Source organism: Solanum pennellii, chromosome 5 (genome assembly GCF_001406875.1).
Source record: "Solanum pennellii chromosome 5, SPENNV200".
Taxonomy (NCBI): domain Eukaryota; kingdom Viridiplantae; phylum Streptophyta; class Magnoliopsida; order Solanales; family Solanaceae; genus Solanum; species Solanum pennellii.
The window spans coordinates 50159141-50178067 of NC_028641.1; the positions used below are offsets into that span (position 1 = coordinate 50159141).

At 34.6% G+C, this 18927-nt stretch overlaps 2 pseudogenes; both read right to left on the reverse strand.

The window, feature by feature from the left end:
* Positions 1–2496: 2496 nt before the first annotated feature.
* Positions 2497–15790, reverse strand: LOC107019552 (annotated as a pseudogene).
* Positions 15791–16351: 561 nt separating this feature from the next.
* LOC107019553 lies at positions 16352–17391 on the reverse strand (annotated as a pseudogene).
* Between the last annotated feature and the right edge of the window lie 1536 nt (positions 17392–18927).

Consider the following 18927-nt stretch of genomic DNA (forward strand, 5'->3'; position numbering starts at 1 on the left):
CGAATGATTTTCTGTTAACTGAAGAAGAACAAAGCAGAAAGTGAGGCAGCAGAAGCAGCAGAGCAAACAGTGAAGTAGCACAATTTCCTAAAATTTGAGCTACGCCTACCCAAAAGTAAGATTCATTTTTTTCTCATTGTCCCATACAAAACTTCTCTAAACATTTTTTTCGCGCCAATAAATTACTTATGAAAAAATTTTATGTCCCCGCTTCGTCAGCTTTCATGTATACTTGTTGACTGAATGGACTGATGAAGACGGATCCAAAATTTGATGTTTATTTAAAAAAAAAAAAAAGATGTAAAATAAAAGATTTGACATTATAATTCCAAATGATAATTTGATAATTTATCTAAAATTAAAAATCTAAATGTCCATTATTTTGAATTCCTTTAATTGTGTATTGAAAAAAACATGTCTAATTGAAGCAAATTGCTTAAAACATGTATTTGCGGAAATCAAATATGTGTCTTAGATATGATAAGTAATTTGTAATTTCATACATCTTTTTTTGTGTTAATTAATAAGTTTTTTTTGCGCGAACTAATAAAGTTTGACAATAACTATTTTTATCTCAACAAGACCCCAAACAGCTTTTAAGAGTACTTTTCAATTGAGGTTTTGGATCAAATGCACTCTTATTCTTGCTTCTTGTCTTTCTTTTATCAAATTTTAGCAAGACAATCGGATAATGCAGCTTTTTTCTTCCTTTTGTTTTTGGTCGTTTAGCTTATTTTATAGGTATTTAGGTGTTAGTTAAACACTTTGTTGGCTCAAAGTGAAAATCAAATTCCTAAAACGTCTGATTTGATGCACTACTTTCTGATTTTGATATACACACATTATTAGACTTATGTCTATCAAGTTGTCTCTAGCATGTGTATAGTACAAAAAATTTACTAAAGCAAAGCTAAATATAAAGTAAGATAAAAATTTATGATATATGCAATGCTTTAAACTACCGCCAAGCATATCCCGACAACAAGGCTCGACAACCTAAATTCTCGTGGTAATCTGGTAGTTGGCGGAGCAGGGAGAGTCATCAGATACCAAAGGGACATTCAAAAATAAAAAACTTTGGCAGAAATCATGGCCTTAATTCATGGTGCAAGCAACACAATTTGTGATCAAAGTATTATGGATCAGTTACATGAATCCTCGATCTATTTTTCTTCATTTGGACCTGTTTCATTCCGTTACTCAACATTGGGTTTTCTTCACGTTCTAGAGACATTCAAATATCTAATTATACAACAAAAAGCTTGTACAAAACCAAGTTTCTAACAATTATAAAAGGATTGTAAATATGGTAACAAGATATTATTACAATTCTAGTACTGAATGCAATGGAGAAGGCAAAAGAGATCATTGTTGAACTTGGCATGCAAGAATGATCAGTTTTTCAGAATAATTGATGCATAGAACTTTATAATCGTCACGAGGCTCGTCATATCCAAAACAAAGTTTTGTATTGAAAGAGGAACGCAATGGCTAATCATGTATTTTCTGACTTGCTAATAGTTGGGTTCCATATATACGTTTGAAGTTTATTATTGCAGAGACAGATGAGTCCATTAACAAAACCGACAATGAAAGCTGATAGATTGGAGGAGCCATGTGAATTAGCTCCTCATCAGTTACTTGCCGTTTGTTAAACAGAGGAGATAGACGACAAAACTGGAGGTTTTCAATTATAATACCATGGTGTCTGAATTTTTTTTAATTGGCTGCTATTATCAAATGCGTATTCACAAAATGAGGGCCAGATATTTGTTGATTCCACGGTTTTTGAAACCGATGTAAATCACAATAGAGACTCTGAGGCAGCCTTAAGAGAATGTCGGTAAGGATTTCATTTGGGATTATCGAATCAGTTGTAGAAAGTGGAGTTGGGAAAATGAAAAGAAACCAAGAGAGAATGAATTTCAATAGAAAATAATAAAGTGACAAAGTCATGTGAATTTGCATCTGGCTCGTTTTCATTCATAGAAACGCAGTTAATGGATAGAAGAACTGAGTTTCATTAGCAGGCATTCCATTGAGTAACTTACCTCGAAGTCAATGACTTCCCTATTGGAGACACCACATTTATTCGAAGGTCCTTTTATTTATTAGTGAAAAAAATAGAACGAAGGAAAAAAATCATCTCATCTATATATTGCCTTGGATCAAGGTATAGAAACAATAGCTTGTCTTGAATACATGTGCACTTCTTTTTTCCTTTTTTATTGTCTTTTTAGAATATTTGGTGCATTTTGTATTGAGTTTTTTTAGCAGATAAGTAATTTAGTGTTCAATGATGGAAGGATGTTGTATACACACACTCATATGAAATCAGTAAAAGGTGTAATAGAGCACATTAAAATATTACAAAATCCAATAAGAACTTCATAATTCAAACAAACGCTTTTGAATACAAATATTGCACGAATCTAGAAATACTAACAAGAAAATATGATGTTTGGATTCATATATATTTTAAACTAAGAAAAACTCTTACAATGTAAGGGGATTAACCATGCTTTCTCCATAGATTTGTGCAGTATTTCATTCCTTAACAATAGCAGCATGCTGGAATTCTTTAGTTGAACCATCAAATATCATGATTTATCCGGGTATCAAGAGTAAAATATCATACTGGTTAAGGTATACAGAAAATGTGTAAATGGGTGAATCAAACCCATACAATACAACATCTCGAGGATATTCGATGGTGAAATCTTCATCCATGATACATTAACTCTGCAATCTTTTAAAATCCAGATATCAGAAGTCATACCTGCCTTACAAGTATAGAGAACAGAAAGTTCACTTCGACAACTCCCAATTTGATATTAAAAACTTCTTCTCCACAAATGAGAAGCTCCAAGCTTCCCCATGTATCGTTTGCTACATCAAAATAAATGATGTTGCGCACATTGTAATCATGAATATCCGTAGATGCAGCCCAATAAATCTTCCATTGATAAATTTTCCTGAATAATTTAATAGAAGGATTCTCTGAAGCTGGTCATGGAGTGTAGTTGATAACTCCATTAATGGAGTTTGTATTGCTTTAGCATTTCTGAGTTTTAAGCAGTCCTTGACAAATTTTCTCTCTTACATGATGACAGTCAATATCTATGTGTTTGTTCTTTCATGGAAAATGGGATTTGCAGTTATTCACAATGTAGTTTTAAGGGCTTTGAGATTTTTGGTAAGGGGAGAATTTATGGTTCACAAGCTTGATACATTATCACTTGTGTGAACCTCCTATGTATTCTGAGTAAATTGGTTGAGGTTGTTTCTTTCTGTATTTTGTACTCCCATATTTATAGTGGATTGCTCATGTCCTTTGTGGACGTAGGTCGATTAACTGAACCACGTTAAATCTTTGTGTCTTTTGGTATATTTCTCGTTGTCTTCTTACTCGTAGTCTTTTGAGGTTTGCTTTGCTAGCTTCCACATTCACACCTACTTATTTTCGAACCTAACAAGTGGTATCAGAGCCAGATTCAATGACGGAGTCAAGTTCAGTGGTTCCATAATCGATGATTGTACCAGGTTAGAAAGAGGTGTTCATCTTGACAGGTGTAGTTCTAGCCGCAACCTCTTTTAACAGTAATGAAGAATTTTTTTGGAGAAATTGTTTCAGAGAGGTTCTTTGTGTTGAGACATAAATTTTCCAAAGGAGATTATGAAGAGGAGAAGCAAGTTGTTGAAGATTAAGTCAAGAAGGTGGACAAATTTAGTTTGTTAGAAATTCAGGTAAAGGGGGAGATTTGTTGGGTTTTATTTACCATGATTTCTTACCATAAATAGGTTTCCTTTTAGGAAAAGATTTTATATTGACTAATCCTTTTTCTATTAGGAAAAGGTTTAGGACTCTATAAATAGAGACATGTTCCTTCTAACTTAATTAGCATTCACAATGTAGTCTTAAGGTCTTTGATATTTTTGTTGGAGGGAGAATTTATGGGTCACAAGCTTGATACGTTATCACTTGTGTGAACCTCCCATTTATTCCGAGTGAATTGGTTGAGGTTGTTTCTCTCTGTATTTTATACTCTGATGTTTATATTTGATTGCTCATCTCCTTTGTGGACGTAGGTCGATTGACCGAACCACGTTAAATCTTTGTGTCTTTTGGTATATTTCTCGTTGTCTTCTTACTCGTGGCCTTTTGAGGTTTTGCTTTGCTAGCTTCCGCGTTAACACCTGCTTACTTCCGGTCCTAAAAAATGGTATCAGAGCCAGATTCAATGATTGAGTCAGGTTTAGTTGTTCGATAATTGATGATTGAACCAGGTTAGAAAGAGGTGTTCATCTTGACGGGTGTAGTTCTAGCCGCAACTTTTTTCACAGTAATGAAGATTTTTTTGGAGAAATTTTTTGAGAGAGGTTCTCTGTGTTGAGACATAAATTTTTCAAAGGAGATTATGGAGAGGATAAGCAAGTTATTGAAGATTAAGTGAAGAAGGTGGAGAAATTTATTTTGTCAGAAATTCAGGCCAAGGGGGAGATTTGTTGGGTTTTATTTGACCTGATTTCTTAACATAAATAGGTTTTCCTTTTAGGAAAAGGTTTTGGATTGAATAATCCTTTTTCTAGTAGGAAAAGGTTTAGGACTATATAAATAGAGGAATGTTCCTTATAACTTAATAAGCATTCACAATGTAGTCTTAAAGGCTTTGAGAGTTTTGGTTAGGGAGAGAATTTATGGGTCACAAGCCTGATACGTTATCACTTGTGTGAACCTCCCATGTATTCCGAGTGAATTGGTTGAGGTTGTTTCTCTCTGTATTTTGTATTCTCATATTTATAATAGATTGCTCATCTCCTTTGTGGACGTAGGTCGATTGACCGAACCACGTTAAATCTTTGTGTCTTTTGGTATATTTCTTGTTGTCTTCTTACTCGTGGTCTTTCGAGGTTTGCATTACTAGCTTTCGCATTTACACCTGCTTATTTTTTGTCCTAAAAATTTTCTCTCTTACATGATGACAGCCAATATCTATGTGTTTGGTTCTTTCATGGAAAATGGTATTTGCTGCTATCTGAATTGTTGTTTTGCTATCACAGACCATAGTTTCTGATAGTTCAATATGGACTCCAAATTCTTTTAACAATCCTACTAACCAAGTGACTTCAGCAAGACAATTTGCCATACTTCTGAACTAGACTTCAGCTGAACTTCTGGACATTGTCTGTTGTTTCTTTGACTTCCAAGAGATTACTGCTCCTCCAAACATGACTAAACACCTAGATACTGATCTTCTTGTGTAAGAACAAGATCCCCAGTCAGAGTCACAGTATGCAAGGAGTTGATTAGTGTCTTCAGCTGCCAAAAATAGCCCAGACCTAGAGCTTCTTTTATATGACTGTTAACCCTTAATGTTGCCTCCATGTGAGATTCCTTAGGAGTGTACATGTAGTGAATTAGGACTTTGACTGAAAATGATATGTTTGGTATATTCATAATGAGGTGTAACAACCTTCCTACTAACCTTTGATATCCACTAGGATCCTGTAGTGTAGGAACTTTGTGTTCATTCTCACTAACAATGCATTCATAAAATTGCATAGAGGTCAACTTCTGATTATGTTCTATTGGAGTTGCAACAGGTTTTCCACCCCTAGTCCACAATCTACAATGATCTCTAGTGCATACTTTTTCTGTTACATGAGAATAACTTTGCTTTATCTAGCACATTCAATTCAAGAAAGAACTTGAGTTCCCCCAAATCTTTCATTTTGAATTGTTTCTGTAGGTCTTTGTTGTTAGTGTCCGTAAGTAGTTGACTGCTCGAGTAACTAGAAAATCATCTACATAGACTAATACAATGATTATGTCAGATCCTTCATGTTTTATAAACAGTGAACAATCATAGTGAATTTGCTAAAATCATAACTGGATCAATACTTGTGTTAGCTTATAGTTCCATTGTCTTGGAGCTTGTTTAATACCATATAGAGACTTCTGGAGTGTGCAGACTTTAGTGTTCTCCCCTTGTCTAGCAAACCCTGGACGAATGGACATGTAGAACTCGTCAATGAGATCACCATTGAAGAAGGCATTGTGAACATCCATCTGGTGAATAAACCACCCTTTGGAAGCAGCCAAAGCAACCAAAGACCTGATAGTAACCATCATGGCAACAGGACTAAATGTTTCACCATAGTCAAGGCCCTCCTTTTGGATATAGCCTTTGGAAACCAGACTGGCTTTCAACCTCTCCACCTCACCAGAAGATTGGTACTTAATTTTGTAAATCCACATGCATTCAATGGCTTTCTTTATAGGAGGTAGATCAACTATAGACCATGTGTGATTAATCTCCAAATCATCCACCTCCTATTGCATGGCCTGAATGGGGATCAAGGAAAGCCTCCTTAAAGGAGGAAGGTTCAGTAACAAAATGAAATGCATAGACAGAATTTTGATAAGAAGGGGACAAATGATCATATGAAACATTGTTGGAGATAGGATAGACACATGATTGCTCTTTGATGTGGTAACAAATTCTTGAGTCCAGGAAGGTGGTTTGACTGATCTTGATGAATCTCTAATAGGAGATTGTGTTATAGGATGTTGTGATTGGGAAGAAGATGTGTCATTTAAGGAGCACACAGGCATGGGAATTACATGATTAACTTCTAGAGGAGGAGCTGTAGGAGAAGGGAATGATGAGGGGGAATAATCATCAGGCAAGACCATTGTGACGACAAGAAAAATAGGAGTGGAAGTTTATAATCCGTAAATGGAGACACATCTTCTTAAAAAACCACATTCCTTTTCACAAATAAGGTTTTGTAATAGAGATCATAAAGGAGATAACCTTTCAGAGATGAGGAATAACCTAAGAGGACTGCAGGAATGGCCCTGGGAGAGACCTTTTCAAGAATCTCATGGCAAGAGGCATACATAAACATACAAACGTCCTTATGTGAGAAAAAGAGGGAGGATGGGAGTAAAGCAATTCAAGCAGAGATTTGTAAGGCACGAATAGTTATATGCTTTCTCTCAGCAATCCCTTTCTGCTGAGGAGTATAGACAAAAGTACTTTGATGTGAAATTCCAAGAGATAACAACAGAGATTGACAAGCAAAACTAAAAAACTCACTACCATTTTAAGTTCTCAAAGTTTTTACACAAGTAGAAACAAGTTTTGAACTTGAGCAAAGAAATTTCTAAGTAGTACAAGAGTGTCCGATTTAGAAGCGATGTGAAATATCCAGGTGAAACTTGGAAAATAATCAAGAAAGGTTGCAAAGTACCACATGCCAGCATCAGTAGGAACTCCGCAAGGTCCTCAAATGTCACAATGAACTAGTTCAAACAATTCTTTAGTAGTATGACTACTTATAGAAAGAGGAAGCTTGGACTGCTTAGCTAAGGGACATACAGTGCAAGGAGAACTTATTGCATGTTCTAATTCAGGCAGACTAGAAGATTTCTTCAATATCTCAAAAGGAACATGTCCTAGTCTTTTGTGCAAATGAGTTCTGGAAATAGTATTGCCAGGTATAGACACTGTGCTACATGATGTGTTTCCTATTGAGGTTTTGAAATCTTCTTTGAGGATGTAGAGGCCTTGGTCTTCTCTACCAATTCCCTTGACCTGTCAACTGGAGAGATCCAGTAGAACACAGAATTCAGGGAAGAAATAGCCACGCAGTTATGTTCCTTTGTCAATTGTAACACAAACAATAAGTTGCACTTAATGTCAGGCACAAAAAGTACATTGCAATTAACATGATCCCCAAGGACAGTAGTATAACCCATGTGTGACACAGATTCAACATTTTCAGTTAGAAGATTCCCCTGCCTTCTTTCAGATATAGGGAAAGTAGTACACTTATGTAATAATTCAACCTTACATGTCATGTTATTAGTAGTTGATGTGCCAATGATCCACTCCTTATGTACATGTTTAGATGAAAGTGCAGATAAAACTCTACCTGTTGTGGCAGCTTTTTCCAAAGGATCTCCGCCTGTTTCACTTCCTTTAGTCAATAGTTGCATTATCTGATTGTATTGGTCTGTTGTGAAGAAAGTTGCAAGAGATGCAGGAGGTGCATGGTGTGACTTGGTTGGCATTGTTTCTCCACTATGTGTGGATCCTGCAGAATTAGAAGTTTCAACATGATTAGCATAACCACTTAAATCCCCAGTCATCCTTTTTTATTTCCACCCAACTGGATAGCCTTTGATTTTGAAGCACCGATCCTTTGGTATGTCCTCTGAAACCATAGACTTCAGAAATAATAAGTGGGTTCTAAGGCTTCTGTGGGTTATAGTGACTTTCGTAGTGACCTCTACCTTGATTTTCTCCACCACTCCCTCTTTATTGATGTCAAAAAATAACATTATCATACTTAACGCTTCTTGAGTTACCATAATTTCTTCCTTTCTGACTCATCATAGCACTGCTCTCAACTATCATAGGAATGTTAGACAATTGGCATTTTTTCAGCTTATTGTTTTTAGTGTTTTTTACTTATTTCAGTTTAGTGCTTCCTATTTTGTAGCTAGACTTAGTCAACTTTAGTTGCTCAACTTTTTGAAGTTAGTGGCCCCACTATGGATGTTAGTGGACACCTTTTATGGTAGTTAGTTGCACATGTTCTTATTTTAGATTTAATGTTTATGTTTTTTACTTTGTACAAATTCAGACTTTCTGCAGATTAATATACACAAGGAATTTCATAAGTTCACTCTATTTTTATTTTTTCAAATCAGTTCCTTGAGTTTTTTTGTTCTAACAGTGGCATTTGAGCCTTTATTTGATCTTACAGGACATAAAAAAGTTTTAACCTACAACACAAATGGCAACCAACAAACTACGTTTAAATCCACCATTCACTTTCACTGGTGAAAATTAAGAAATCTGGTCTGTGAAGATGCAAGCTTTTTTGGAAGCCTATGAACTTTGGGAAACTGTGACAGAATATAAACCACTTGTTGCTCTACCAACAAATCCTACCTTGGCTCAGATCAAATGCAAAAACGAAGAGAAGGCAAAGAAATCTAAAGCGAAGTCGCTTATGCATAATGTTGTGGCAGATAATGTGTTTTACAGAATCATGGCTTGCAAAACTGCAAAAGAGGCTTGAGATAGGTTGAAAGAAGAATATCAACGCAGTGACAGAACACGTCAAATGCAAGTGTTGAACCTAAAAAGAGAGTTTGAGTCCTTGAATATGCCGGAGGATGAAACTATTAGTAAGTATGCTTATAGAATCTCCTTCATTGTTAATAACATTAGACTTCTTGGTGAAGAATTTACAGATAAATGAATTATGAAGAAAGTTATTGTGACTCTTCCTGAGAGATTTGAATCTAAGATTTCATCTCTTGAATAATCCAAGGACCTGAGCAAACTTTCATTAGGTGAACTAATGAGTGCTCTTCAAGCACAAGAGAAAAGGAGGACTATGAGACGGGAAAAGTTCATTGAAGGAGCTTTCTCTGTACAAAAGCAAAAAGGAAAGCAACAATTCCACCAAAAAAATAAGGGCAAGCATGATGGAGGAAACAATAGTGGAGATGTGAAGCAGAAGTTCCATACTTGCAAACATTGTAAAAGAAATACACATCTGGAGAAGTATTGTTGATGGAGAGTCGATGCTATATGCGGCAACTGTAAGCCGATAAGACACGTATCCAAGGTTTGCAAATCAAGAGCAAAGGCCTCTGGTGCTTTGCAAGCAGAAGTTGCCGATGCACATGAAGAGCAACTATTTGCAGTTTCATACTTTTCAATCAGTGAATCCTCTAATTCATGGCTTCTTGACAGTTGTTGCACACATCACTTGTGCAATAATGTTAAACTATTCAAATTCCTAGATGATACTTACAAATCTAAAGTAAAAGTGGGAAACGGTGAAGCAGTAGAAGTCAAAGGCAGAGGTACAGTGTCTGTCTCAACAATATCAGATATCAAACCTATGTCTAATGTTTTTTAAACACCTAATATGAGACAAAATCTTTTGAGTGTTGGACAAATGCTTGAAAATAATTATTCTCTGCATTTTAAGAATCGTGATGTGTTGTTTCTGACCCTTTTGGAGTACAGTTATTTTATGCCAAGATGAGCAACAAAATTTTTTCAGTTGATTGGGAGAAAACTAAGCAGGCTTACACTATTACTTCACAAACATGTACAAACCTATGGCACAAAAGGTTTGGTCACTTCAATTTGAAAAGCATCGCCAAGATGAAAAAAAAGGAGCTAGTGGAAAATATGCCTGAATTTCTTTCTAATTCTCGAGTTTGTGAAACTTGCCAATAAGGAAAGCTAACAAAATTGCCCATTCAAGCAAATCAAGTACGTAGAGCTAACTAGAAACTTCAGCTCATTCATATGGATGTTTACAGACCAATGAAAACAGATTCGCTGGATGGTAACAGATACTTTCTCCTCTTTATTGATGACAACACATAGATGTGTTGGGTTTATTTCATAAGACTGAAGAGTGAAGTCTTTGATGTTTTTACACAATTTAAAGATTTAGTAGAAAATCAATGTAATCTTGGTATTAAGGCTTTAAGGTCTGACAAAGGAGGAGAACACACTTCTTCTCAATTTGTGGAGTTTTGTAATAACACATGTATTGAACGCCATTTGACATTACCATACACTCCACAACGAAATGGCGATTCTGAAAGGAAGAACAGGACAGTAATGGAGATGGCCAGATGTCTTTTGCTCGAAAGAAAGATCCCAAATCAGTGTTGGGCTGAGGCAGTCAATACCTCTGTATATTTGCTGAACTGATTGCCTACTAAGGCCTTGCAGGACATGAATCCATATGAAGCTTGGTGTTGGAACAAATCGTCAATACACCATCTCAGAATCTTTAGGTGTATATATTATTATCGAGTTCCAGTAACAAAAATGAGTAAGCTGGATAACAAGGCTCATAAAGGCATATTAATGGGCTATAGAATATCCAAAGGTTACAGGATTTTCTATTTGAAATAAGACAAACTAATTCTCAACCGAGAAGTGAAGTTTGATGAAGCAACTGCTTGGGATTCGTAAAATCAGAAGACCTCTTATTCGGATTCATTTTCAATAGAGCAGCCTCAACTTTCAGAAGATTAACTAGTGGATGATGTACCAGTGAGGGGAACTAGATCCTTATAACAGGTCTATCAGCGGTATAATTTGGTTAGATCTGAACCAACAAGCTATGCTGAAGCACAAGACTCTCAGGCATGGAGGAGAGCTATGCAAGAAGAACTAGACATGATCGAGAAGAATGGAACCTGGCAGCTTGTTGACAGACCTAGAAATCGCAAGGTAATTAGTGTAAAATGGATTTTCAAGACAAAACTCAATCTTGATGGAACAATTTGCTAGTTCCTGGCAGATTCATCAACTTGATGTCAAATCGGCTTTGTTGAATGGTTTGCCTGCTGAAGCGATCTATGTAGAGCAACATGATCGTTTCTCAACTCCTGCAAAAGAGGATCAAGTTTATCTTTTAACAAAGGCCTTGTATGGCCTAAAACAAGCCCCAAGGGCATGGTATGAGAGGATGGACAATCATCTCATCCAACATGGGTTTAGTAGAAGTCAAAGTGAAGGTACTTTGTATGTGAAAGTCAATGTTGCAGGTGAGTCCTTAATTGCTCAATTTATGTGGATGATATGCTTGTGACAGGAAGCAAAGTTGAATCAATCCAAAGGTTCAAGGATGAAATGGAGAAAAATTTTGAAATGACTGATCTTGGAGTCATAATATACTTTGTCGGCATGGAAATGTTGCAGTCCAGTGATGGAATATCCATATGCCAGCAGAAATACATTTCAAATATTCTAAATAGGTTCAAAATGCAAGATTGCAAACCTATGAGTACTCCAATATCTACTGGTGTGAAGCTTGGCAAGGATGAGGATTCCGAAAAGTGGATGATAGTATGTATAGAACCTTAATTGGCAGTCTTCTATATCTAACCGCAAGCAGGCCTGACATTCTATTTGTTGTTAGTTCTCTCTGTAGGTTCATGCATTCGACTAGAGACACACACCTCACAGCAGCTAAAAGAGTGTTAAGGTATATTAAAGGAACTAGCAAGTTTGGAATTTTTTTCCCAACATCTACCGAAGTAACTTTGAACCTGATTGTGTACTCTGATAGTGATTGGGATGGTGTAGTTGATGATTCCAGAAGCACATCTGGATATCTTTTCTGTTTGGGGACAAGTTGTTTTAGTTAGAGCTCTAGAAAACAAAAAACTACAGCTCAATCAACAGCAGAAGCTGAGTACATAGCTGTTGCATCTGTTGTGAATCAAGTTATATGGCTAAGAAAGATGATGAAGGACATAGGCCATGAACAAACAAAAGCTACCAAGATCATGTGTGACAACAGTTCAGCACTTTCAATCTCAAAAAAAACAGTGTTTCATGGTCAACTAAACATATCAAGATCAAGTTTCATTTTATCAGAAAAGTCGAACAATCTAATGAAGTGTTTCTTGTTCATTGTTCATACGAGAACCAGCTAGGTGACATTTTCACCAAGTCATTGCCAAAAAAAAGGTTTGAAGATCTGAGGCAATGAATTGGTGTTTGCCACAAAAATGTCAAGGAGGAGTGTCAGACAATTTGCATTTTTCAGCTTATTATTATTTTTACTGTTTTTTACTTATTTCAATTTAGTGCTTCGTATTTTCAGCTAGACTTAGTCAACTTTAGTTGCTCAACTTACTGAAGTTAGTGGCCCCATTATGGTTGTTAGTGGCCCCCTTTTATTGTAGTTAGTGGCACATGTTCTTATTTTAGTTTTAATGTTTTTGTTTTTTTCTTTGTATAAATTCAGTCTTTCTACAGATTAATATACACATGGAATTTCATAAGTTCACTCTATTTTTATTTTTTCAAATCAGTTTCTTGAGTATTTTTGTTCTAACAAGGAAAACCTCTTTCATGACTTGCACCTGCTAAGTTTCTCTCACTCTGATGATCTATAATGAGAGAGAATGCTTTGTTGAGACTAGCAGTTGGAGACTGTATCAAAATGTGACCCCTAGTTGCTGAGTAGGTTTCATTCAATCCCATTAGAAACTCCAGTACTATTTGATAATCACAATGCTCTTGAAACTTCTTAGATTCAGGACAATTACATCATGGACAAGGCATAATAGAATCATACTCATTCCAAAGTCCTTTAAGTGCAGTATTGTAATTAGTTACAGACATTGTTCCTTCAGTCGAGTTGTGAATTTCTTTATGAAACTGAAACACATGAGCTCCATTGATTTTGTCAAACCTTTCCCTTAAATCACACCAAACTATATGTACATCACACTGTGTACAATACTGCTAAGTAATTCAAGTTTAACATCATTCATAATCAATGAAAGTACTACATCGGTACACTTCTCCCAGATATTAGACAGTTCAGCAATGAACTTAGACTTAGGGAATCGACCATCTATGTACCCTAGATTACTCTTTCCTACAAGTCCTATATGTGTAGATCTACTCCAAATAACATAGTTCTCAGACCCTGTGAGCTGAAGAGATATGAGAGAGCTACCTAGAGTGCATTTGATTGTAGATAGAGTGGATGGTTGTGATCAATAGGTGGACCGATGTAGTTCATTGATCCACCAACTGAGTTTCCTTGTGTTGTGCTTGATTCCATATTTGCAGCAATTCCAGCTATCTCTGCCATGGATCTTAGCTTGGACAAATTTGATGGTTATTTGTGACTCGAAGGATATTCAGCTTCAAATCAAGGCACCTCTACTGCTTTCAGTCACGATTACTCTTAGACTTCATTTTTTTGTTAGAATCGTATCCTAGCTCTGATACCATGATAACTCCATTAATGGAGCTTGTAAAACACTATGTAAAGAGATATAGAAGAAAGAGGAGAAGAGAAGAGGAAATTGTTTTATTGATTTATCATTTCCAAATACATTGTATTTACATCAGTCTACTATATATAGGCAGAGCATTGAACATTCCTTTTGCACTAACTACTTTCTAACAAACTCTGCTGACTCACCACGATTATAACTAACTTAACACACTGTATTTAACCATGGTAGCTTTCACTATGATTAATAATTGTCCAAGAATCAATTCTCGAACTGTAAATATTGAAAACAACCCTCAGGTTGGACAACACACCATAGTTAAAATTACCACAATGATCAATAAATAGGTCTTTATAATCGTTACATGAGCCATCATATCCAAAACCAAATTTGGTATGACGAGAGGTATCCCACGACGACTTAAGCAATTTCATTGACAGTGGAAGATCCATGTGATATAGCTCTTGACTGAGTTGTTGTTTGTTAAACAGAGAGGGGAGCGAACAAAACCTTATATTCTCTAAGTAGCCTTCAAATAGAAAGGTATGATGTTTGTTTAATTTAATATGGATGTTTACAAAATCGAGGATAGATATGAGTTAATGCCATGATTTTTATACACACATACATTTCAAGAGACACTTTGTGGGCAACCTTAAGAGATGTCTGTTATGATTTTATTTGGGAGTATTGAAGCATGATTTGTTGTTAAAATGAAATGGTGATTTGTAGTCAAAATGAAATGATACCATGAGAGAAGATATTTGAATAGAACAATCTAATAAATCCAATTTGGAAAAGCAAAAAACGAAAAGATGGTGGGCAACTAGAGACTGAGGGGTGAAGGAGAAGTAGCATTTTTGTTCTTCCAACGGCTCTTAGACTTATATAGAGACTGCTAAACCTAATTAAAAGATGATGGGATATTAAATATATTTAGAATAATTTTTAATGTGATTTGATATATGTTATATATATTTAGAATAATTCGGAGTGTGATCTAATATATGTTATATTTATGTAGAATAATTTTAGATGTGATATAAATTTTGTTATCTATATTTAGAATAATTTTGAATGTGATCTAGCTAGTATATATTATATATATTTAGAATAATTTTAAATGTGATCTAATCATCATAACGTATTTATAAGTGGGAAGATCCTAACTTAAAAGTTGAATTACCATTCTAACCTTATTTTGTTCCTAAACTAAATTAAATATTATTATATAAATAATTTAATATTAAAGAATAATTTTATTTAAGATCATGCATCTAGACATAACGGTTCAAATTCTTTGGGATATTAAAATTTTCTATCTCATCATTTTTATACTTGTAAAAATTTTAATCAAAAAAGAGTAAACATACATTTCTAATTAAAGCATTCTAACTGATAAAATATAAACTTAAATTCAACAAATGTTATAAGAAAATGGACTAAATACACCTATTAATTTTGTGTAGTATATATTTGAGAAAGTTATTCATGTACTAAATGTGAATAACGAATATTCAAAAAATAAGTTTTAGTTTAAATTAATAATAATTTTGGGTGATTAAGGGTCTATTAAACACTGACCAACAACATTATATATATTCTCTTCTTTCATCAAAAGTTGCGATCATCTCGCTTTCTGTATATTAAGGGAAAATAGTTAAATGCTCTTATCACCCCACCCCCCTAAACTATTTACAATTGAAATTTTTATCCCTTTAAAATGTCACAACCACATTTGTATTGGCAAGTGATACGCACGCGTTTGACTGCTGGAAAATTTACTAAATATTTATTTTTATCTTTTTATTTATTATTCTAAAAACTATGTGAAGGTTAAAAGGTTGAAATTTGTAGGTTTATTTCATGGATCTTCATATATTGGAACTTTGTTTTATTATAATGGTGGTTGCTAATTGAGTTTCACGCCAAGAGCCTACACACTGGACGTGGCCAGCACTCGAAGACCATTTTCGGCCCTAAGCGAACCATTATAAAGTTCTAAGAAAAGAATTTAGTACCTCTATCTGCATTCATCCGGATTCAAAGAGATGTGGATATCTTTTATTCATATCCTCCTCAGCTTCCCAAGTCTCTTCATCAACGAATTTGTTCCTCCAAAGGACTTTGACTGAAGAAAATTCCTTTGTCCTTTATTTGCAAACTTGAGATCAAAAATCTGAACCAGAACTTCTTCATAGGATAAGTTATCCTTAATCCCAACATTTCAGCTGGTACAATCAATGAAGGATCACCCAAGCACTTCTTCAACATAGACATATGGAATACTGGATGAACCGCTTCTAACTCTTGGGATAACTCCAATTCATAAGCAACATTGCTCACTCACTTGGAGATTCTATAAGGTACAATATATCGTGGACTAATTTCCCCTTCTTACCAAACCTCATAACGCCCTTCATTGGTGAAAATTTTAGGTACACCCTATCATCCACCGCAAACAATAACGACCTTCTCCTTACATGTAGGACTTTTGATGACTCTGTGATGTTGTCTTGAATCACTTTCACCTTATCCATAGCTTGGTGAACTAGAAAATGTGAATATGGGTGAATCAAACCAATATAATATAGTATATTGAGGATATTTTATGGTGAACCGTTTCATCCATGATGCATTACCTCTACGATCTTTCAAAATCTAGATATCAGAAGTAGTACCTGGCTTACAAATATAGAGTTCAAAAAGTTCACTATCCACAACTCCCATTTTGATATTAAAGACTTTTTCTCCACAAATGGGAAGTTCCATGATTCCCCATGTATGGTCTGCTACATCAAAATAAATGATGTTGCGCATATTGAAATCATGAACACCCGTAGATGTAGCCCAATAAATCATCCCATTGATAAATTTACCTAAATATTTTAATAGAAAGATTCCTTGAAGCTAGTCATGGAGTGTTGTCCAAGAATCAGTTCTTGAACTATAAATATTGACAACAACCCACAGGTTGGACAACTCATCATTGCATGAATAACCACAATGATCAATAAATAGTGCTTTAAAATCATTACATAAGTCATCGAATCCAAAACCATATTTAGTATAGTGAGAGGTACCCCACGACGACTTAAGCAATTTCTTAGACTTCCTAATGACGGGGTTCCATATATATGTATCCCCTCTGCGATAGAATAGACAAATCAACCTATTGACAAAACCCATAAAGAAAGGTGGTGAGCAGGGAGGATCCATGTGATACAGCTCTTGAGTGAGTTGTAATTTTTTTAAGCAGAGGAGGGAGTGAACAAAATTTGATATTTTTGAAGTAGCCTTGAAATAGAACTGTATGTTGTTTGTTTAATTTCAGATGGGTATTCATAAATGTCTAGATGTGAGTTGGTGCCATGATTTTGACACACACATACATTTCAAGAGAGACTTTGTGAGTAGCCTTCTGTTATGATTTCATTTGGGAGTATCGAATCATGATTTGTAGTGAAACTGACATGATAATTTGTAGTGAAAATGAAATAATACCACGAGAGAAGGAATTTAAATAGAACGCCCTGATGAATCCAATTCCGAAAAGGAAGAAACGAAATCATGATCGAATGTTAGTGAGGAACTAGCAGAGTAGTGAAGTAGGATTTGGGTCTAAAATTGTGTTCTCTTAAAATGACATAGTCTCTATCATATATATATATATATATTCATACATGAAAATAATATAAGGAATAATTTAAAGAGATTCAACATGATCCAATTTTATTAATTGATTTTCCTTAAAAGAGATTGTGTATAAGGTATGAAATAGAGAGAGTATTGTAATTGTTTTTCCTTTAAAGGTCATAAAAAACAAAGGACAATTTTATTAATTTACTATTTATGCATCAATCCAACTTAATATATTTCATGAATATGTAATATGTCATTTAACGACTTTCACTTATATATTAAAGGTGTCAGAACATCAAATAAAAGAAGAGTTTGTTACACCTAATTAAAAGCTGTTGGAATACTAAATATATTTAGAATAATTTCAAATGTGATCTAATATATGTTATAGATATTTAGAATAATTTTAAGTGTGATCTAATATTTGTTATATATATTTAGAATAATTTTAAATGTGATCTTTTATGTGTGTGTGTGTGTGTGTGTGTTTGTGTGTGCGCGCGCATTCGTTTCTCGTGTGCACAAAATGATCCAACTAAATCTTTGATGGATTGCTTAGAAAGATCTTTCGTATCCTCAGTGATAGAAACAATGTACTCATACTTTTTTGTGACTCTAATTTGAATCTTTTTCACAACTTGTTGGTCAGAAATTATATCACCATGATTTCTCATTTTATTAACAATATTCATGCCTCTTGTGCAATATTCATCACATTTTTCAGATTCTATCATCTTCAAATTTTGAAACTCTTTTTTAAGAGTTTGAAGATTTATAGTGCGTACCTTTTCTTGAACATACACCTCTGTTTCCAGAGAATTCCAAACATCCTTTGTAGTCTCACAAGTAGTAATTTTTGCAATATATGCTCTTGAGACTCCCATTTGGATTTTGTTCAATGCTTTTGCATCTTAACGATACGTAGCCTCAAGATTTTTCATCTCTGCTGTTGTAAGATCACCATCATGTTCTGTCCATTCAAAGCAATTTGCAACAATAGTCCACACCTTCATCTTTCAAATGTGTTCTCATTCTTATCTTTAAGTATTCAGAATCAGTTCCATCAAAAATGGAGTAAGAACAATTGAAGAATCAACACCTTCATTTGTTTTGGATGCCATATTTTTTTCTTCACCTAACCTCAGATTAACAACGAAAACCTGCTCTTGATACCACTTTGTAGAAAATATGGAAGGAAAATAGTATCTTAGAGAATGCTCAAGTTTATTATACGATACTTAAGGCAACTTGAGATGATTAAAATCATCAACTACATCACTATTTATACTACTAAAAATAGAAAATAAAAAGTCTTTCACAAATAACTAAATACATGTATCATAATTTACTAGATACATGTACTACAAAACTTTAAAGAGACTTCTTGAAAAATAAAGAGACAATTTCGGAAAACTAAACATTGATGCATTAATTCCAACACTCCCCCTTAATGAATTTGCTTGATA